Genomic DNA, 7,082 nt, shown 5'->3' with positions numbered 1-7,082 from the left:
TAAACAAAACAAATAACTACCAAAAATTACAAAATAGATATTTGTGAAAAATCAAATTCAACTACATAATAAAATACCATGAGAATTATTTTTTATATAATTACCTGATGAGTCCCATCGTCCATTGTGTTGAATTAGAATTGAGAAATTATTGGTATGCATTTTTTTGATAGTCGTTCTTCTCAGAGAAAGGGAGTTTTTTTTTTGGTACGAAATCTCTATTTATGGGAGATAATATATAGCATATTTGAATAAATTAGGAAAGGTAAAATTATTGGAGAAATTTATGGAAATCGGGATAAGCATGGCTGATTTGGAATTTTTTTTTTTAATTGAAATTCTACTTTTGAAAAAAGAAAGTATTGCTATATAATTGAAAAAAAAAGTATTGCTATGTTGGTGTAAATACAGTTATTAAGTTGTATAGTTAAAAAATCGGCCCAAAAATAAATTTCCACAAATCATTGTGATTTGATTTTAGAAGACACATAATTGTTGCATTTTCTGAAAAAATATTGTGCATTTTCAAGATTTTTGTTCAAGTAATCTCACTCATCTGCATTTCCTCTATTAGTTGGTATTGATCATGGCTCATGGACAATAACTTAATGCATTGATTTGTAATAATTGAATGTTGATTATGCAAGTATATGTAACTTTCAAATGTATAAAACTCATCGTTGATCTTACCTGTTGTCCCAACTATCTTCTTTGAGTATGTGTTTAGTTGACACACATTAATTGGTTTTCTAGTAAGGTTCTTTTGGAAGGTTATTTTCCTCAATCCTTTGATGGGTGCACTTAACCAGAAATGGACTCCTGAAGAAGAATCTGCTCTTAAAGTTGGGGTCCTTAAATATGGGACAGACAAATGGCGTACAACTCTTAAGGATCCAGAATATAGTGGTGTGTTGTATCTGCGTTCAAATGTTGATCTTAAGGTAGAGTTTTGGCTCAATATTTTTTATAAAATTAATTTTATTCAGTGTATAGTTCTTCAATGTATTATGTTCCCTATAACTACTTAGTTAAACAAAAGTCTTGATACAACTATCTACCTTTGTGATATATATAGGACAAGTGGAGAAACATGACAGTGATGACAAATGGCTGGGTTCTAGAGATAAAGCAAGGTTGACTTTGAAAAGAGTGGTTCAGGCCCCTATGCAAGATGAGAGTATTGTGGTTGTTACCTCGACAGCTGAAAGTCATGAGGAACTTCCTGGAGCAAGGCCAGCCACAACTTTTAGTAGCTCTCCACATAATGGTGGTTCAAGAAGAACTCTCCTAAGGTTATTCTTTTCGGGGATTCTTAGTTGTTACAACACCATTCTCATGTTATAATCTTGTATATTTCTTTGTCCTTATAGATATCACTAGTTTTGGGTTCATGCATTGCACATATATTCCTATTAATTGGTATCAAAATCTTCTACACAATTTCTACTGATATGTTACATGATAAAAATAGATATTAAAGTATATCGAAAAATACAAGTTTCTAAAGATAATGAATATTAATCTTATACTTTAATTACCTTACACTTGCATTCAAAATAGATTTAATATTTGCAAAGTTGAAATATAAATTAAGGTAGTTTTGGTAATATATATATAAAATAGTTTCTTTATATCAAACATGCATACATGTTACTCTATGATGTAAAAGAATACAATATATCTTTAAAATGTGTTTTTTTATAGAACATTCCACACAACTTTTATATTAGATTTGAGACATATTTGTCTACCTAAAATAATTTACACGTAAATGCTTTCTTGTCCACCTGAAAAAGATAATGCAAAAGAAAAAAAAATCCTAATTGAATTTAAATGCAAACCAGTTTAATTAGTATTATATGTTGTATCAAGTGGTTATTTGGCCTTTTGTCTTAAAGATATTGCTACATGAAATTTACTTCAACATATATGGTGTGAGAATTTTATTAAGTCATTAAGGCAGTAAATATTTATTAAAAAATGTAAAAATATGATATTATGAATGATTGTAATGTAACTTTTCATCTAGGGTATTTCCACTTGTAATATGATACATGATATATTATTTAATGATTAATTAAATGATTTATAATATTATAATTTAGTGTAGGGAACAAAATGATAATCTAATTTTGCATTTTAAAGCTTCCTACTTTTAATAATATTAGTTTTTCGACACGTGCGTTGCACGTGATTATCAATTCAGAAAATTTAAGCGAATATTTGAATAATAAGCTTTGCACAAAATAATATTGCATATTCTTTTGTGAATGTTCAGTGTGGATAGTCATATATATCTCTTATTCACACGGACCTATGAAGATGGTCAATGAAAACATTTATTTGTTAAATGCAATAATGTATATATTTATTTCAATTTGATGAGGTTTAATCATGTAATTAGTCGTATCTCAGTAATATTACCTTATAGACGATATTTGTTGTGTATTTTTTTGTTGTCATCTAACCAGATGTGCTTTGCACTTGTATTCCACTTAATTTGTTTAGATGTCATATGAACATGAGGAGGACAACTACATTTTATTTTTTAGAACTATTTTTGTATATTAATTTTTATTTTATAAGTTATAATATAATAGATGACGTTCTTTTCGTTGGCTATCATATTTGACTTCTCGATTGACTGTGTATATAAATCAAAGATAGTAATCTGACTGTCCATAGTTAACCAAGAAAGGTTTCCTTTTTTTACCGAAAAATTGAAAAATTAAAATTAAAGAATATATTCTATATGTGAGATCATATATATAATCACATGTTTATCTTACACCCAACAAAGATATAGTTCTTATACTTGTAAATAATTTTGTTATATAATAATTTTATATTGGTATTCATGAAAATTTAAATGTGATATATCTGATATACATAATATATAATATGATATACAATGTCAAGAAGCATTTTCCACATCTGATTATTTTTTATATATTTATCTCTTCGACGGAACTGTTAATCATAGTATATATTGAATCCCCTATAGCTTTTTGTGTGTTTCTTTTTCTCCATATTTTGAATGTTCTACTGAAAATTTTGATTTCACCACTACTTTGTCGCCGGAAGACACCGGGGTCGTTTGGTTTGAAAATGAGTTATGATGGGATAAGTTATGTTGGGATAAGTTATGTTGGGATTAGTTATGATGGGATAAGTTGTGTTGGGATTATTTTTTATTGAGTGTTTGGTTTGTTGTATTCAAAATAATAAATTTTAAGAACAATTTATTTGTTTACAAAAATGCCCTTCATTAATGTAAAAAGTGATATAACAAAAGGGTTGAAAGAGACTTTTTTGTCATTTACCTATTTTATCCCAGGATAACTCTTTTTTGTCATTTACCTATTTTATCCCGGGATAAGTTATCCCGGGATTACTATACCACCCTAGGTTAGGGATAACTTATCCCGGTACTAATTATTAATCCCGGGATAAGTTATCCCGAACTTGCCAACCAAACAACAAAATAAGCGGTACTATAATTTAATCCCGGAACTATTTGGTATTATCCCTCACACCAAACGACCCCTTAGTAATAACTAAGAGATTTTATAATGCTATAACTAAAGGATAAATGTGAAATAGATGAATTTCTAATAAATTTTATACTTACATAAACAAATAGGACTTTTAATTAATGTTACTATTTTTTTTATAGTTATTAGATTTAATTTAGTGTAGGGACAAAATGAAAATGTTTATTCAATATTACTGAATATAAAATTTATTTTGTTAATGATAAATTTTAAGTGATTCATATATATTCACATATTTTCACATTTGTTGTGAGTTTTTTTTTTAAAAAAAGAACTCGAAAAATTTTAAAATAATATATTTTGAAGTTAGTGTTGACACCCAATATTGGACCTCCACAATATAAATTAATCATTTCGAGTTTCTTCGATATCAAACGATTTAAAATAATTAGTTTTATAAAAATTTCCAAAAAATAAAAATAATACTCCCTCCGTCCCATTTTATGTGGCAACATTTGACCGGGCACGGAGTTTAAGAAATAAATGAAGACTTTGAAATGTTTACCAAATTGCCCTTTAAAAAGTAGACTCACTTTTCTCTCTCCTCCTAAATGTATTGAAGTATTATTTTAAGATTAAGTGGGACCAACAAGGATAAAAGAGGAATTGTACCTTTAAATACTTACCATATAAGGAAATGTGACATTCTTTTTAGGACTGACAAAAAAGGAAATGGTGCCACATAAAATGGGATAGAGGGAGTAATAATATATCTTGCAAGTTATTTTAAATAGTTTTGTCACTTTTTATAATTTTTAGATAATATATATGTTTTACATAATTATATATATAATTAGTATATTTTATAATTATTCAAAAATCGTCTCAAAAAGATTTTATTTTAATTAAATATTTGGTTAATTAGATAAGTTATATAATAGTTTATATTTTAAATTGTTTAGTTAATATTTGAGTTAACTATTTTATTTCGGTAAGATTAGGAAGTTCGTTGGGTAATTATATTAATTCATCTTTACTTATTTGTTAGTCAAGTTTGCTAATTAATTTCAATTTGACTATATTCACAATTCAATGGACCCATTTTAAATTCTTCCAGCCCACCGGTTCCATTTCCTCACATTCCTAGCCCAAATCCATTCTTTTTAACTCCACTAAACAAACCCAAAACACAATACGTACACCAATATAAAAATTCCAAGCAGCCTACTAATATTCCCAGCCCACTTTTATCCCTTAACCTGACCAAACACTTTTCTATACCAAAAGAAAGACCCATCAATCCTTTCAACCAACAATACACACACCAGCCGACCCCACTGCCTATGTTTTCTTCTCCAGACGTGAAACCCAGCAGCAGGAGCCCAAAAATCGTGACTGAAATGCGAGCAGCAGTCCAGACGCGAGCCCAACGAATCTATCCCATCGTGTGTCGTTCTCCCCTCATCCTTATCCTCTCGTACATAATTTTCTCAATCGATACAGGTGGAAGCATCGTGTTGCCTCTTCGTTCTTCATCTAAGATCGAGCGGCTATCATCTCGAATCCGTTGGAATTGTACGAAATCAGTACTATTCCAGCTCTCACAATCTTATCTCTTAGAGATTTTTTGAATTCCAAATGGGAAATTCATCCCATTTGCTTCACCCGATTCCCCCCCCCCCCAATCTGCCCTAATTCCCTCTATATAAATCCCCTCTTTACCTTCAGTTTAGGAGTGGAAAAAAATAGAGGTGGGAGAACATAGTTTATATATAAAGGTTGGAGAAAAAAAGAAACGAAAAAGATCTAGAAGAGAGATATTCATAGAAAATACTAATTTTAAAATAGCCATATATACTCAACAGAGGTTCTCTTTTCTTTGTTCTTTGTTTGCCGAAGCTCGTTGGAGTTCTCGAAATCTCGTTGTGGTCGTGGAAATCTCCCTGCTCGTTCTGGTCTCAGTTACGCTGCTCAAGAAGTGGTAAACAACTCTTGGCCTTTTTTTTTCTTCATTCCTATTCCAATGAGTGTTGAATTGTAAAATATTCCTTGTTGATTCTGAGATGAGTTCATATGACCTGTTTTGATTCTAAGTTATTTTTATCATCTTATTTCTCTCAGAAATCGGCAGTGTATGTTTTCATTCTAAAGATGGTATCACCTGTTTAAGCTTGTTATCTATGTTTATGGTCTTTCTCGAGTTCATTGGTTGTTGTGCTCATTTTCATTTTGGCTTGTTCACTTAACCTAACATTGATACTGCTCTGTTCGTGTTTTGTTGAGATAATGTTCTTTGTTTGTCACATGTTTTGAAGATGTCAAAGGATCTGTTCCTTTTTTATTTACTTTTATCTCTGAGTTTTAGATTAACAATTTTGTTTAGATCAGTGGAGTCTAGCTTTGTTATAGTTGTGTTGTGGCATGATTGATCCTTCCATTTTTTGTTTATTTGATCATGTTTCCTGTCGCTTAGATGTTGTTCAGGTCTAGTTCGAATGTGTTGTTTTTTTCCAGAAATTATAGATACTATTTCTGTTTGTTCCATCTTGCTCACTAAACAGAGTATGTATCGGCTGCGATGGTAGTTTTCTTTATTTGGTTTGATCATCTGGTAGGTTAATTTAATGTTCTCTTTTTTTTAGAGTTTAGTTGAGATTTGTTGTTGATATTATATGTCTGTTAGAAGAGTCAATTTGGTAAAATTGAAGTGTTATGGTCTAAGTTAGTTCTTAATAATTTACTTCCTATTCTGCTTGTTGATGTGTATTCATTTGGATTGATTATGTTCATTAGCATGTTGTTAGCTTTTTGATGAAGAAGTCTTGGCTCTTTACTTTTTATTATCCTCTGTAAATCTTTTTTCTTTTGGTTTATTGTTTTACTTTTAGAAATATCACTGTTGCATTTTTTTATTATGATTTATTCTGAGCGTTACTTATGTTTTCTTTTCATTTTATTGTGCATGTGAAATATGCCTCCGAGTCCTCATGGACTCTTTCTCCTATCCTTGCATCTTCTTATTGGGCCACGAAGGCCCAATTCTACCTTTATTGAGTCGGCTAGTCATGAAGAATCGAAGAACAAGTCCTTGGAATTGACGTACATGTGTCTATAGCTGATATACAGGCCTTAGAACGAAAAGATGAGGATGTATATGTGTCGTATACATCTGTATACATAATATATATATATAGTGATATACATCCGGTGTATACTGTGTATATTGGAGCAGAAATGGGATTCCCCCCCACCCCCCCCTTAAATTTCCAGCTTTTTTTTTTTTTTTTGTGTTTTGTTGTAATTGGGCCAAAAGCCCATTTATTTTTAGTGTCATATGTTAGTTTTAGGACATGTGAAATTGGGCCTAAAGCTCAAAAGAAAATTCATTTTTTATGATAGTCAAGGACAAGTGCAAATGAGCTAAAAGGCCCAAAATGAAATTAGGCCCAAGTACTGGCCCAGGCGGACAGAAAACCAAACTTGGGCCCAAAAACACACACACTCTCTCTCTTTAGTTTATCTGTTTCGTATTTGTTTAACTATTTATTTGCTACTAAATTTTAAGGTTGTCCTAATTCGATTTCCCCA

At 30.5% G+C, this 7,082-nt stretch overlaps 1 pseudogene; it reads left to right on the top strand.

Moving 5' to 3' along the window:
- Positions 1 to 791: 791 nt before the first annotated feature.
- On the top strand, positions 792 to 5,663 carry LOC107061761 (telomere repeat-binding factor 1-like; annotated as a pseudogene).
- Positions 5,664 to 7,082: the final 1,419 nt, after the last annotated feature.

This window comes from Solanum tuberosum, unplaced genomic scaffold (assembly GCF_000226075.1).
Source record: "Solanum tuberosum cultivar DM 1-3 516 R44 unplaced genomic scaffold, SolTub_3.0 scf00165, whole genome shotgun sequence".
NCBI lineage: Eukaryota > Viridiplantae > Streptophyta > Magnoliopsida > Solanales > Solanaceae > Solanum > Solanum tuberosum.
Note: the sequence above shows the minus strand (reverse complement) of the source record. Positions and strands in the feature narration are given on the sequence as shown.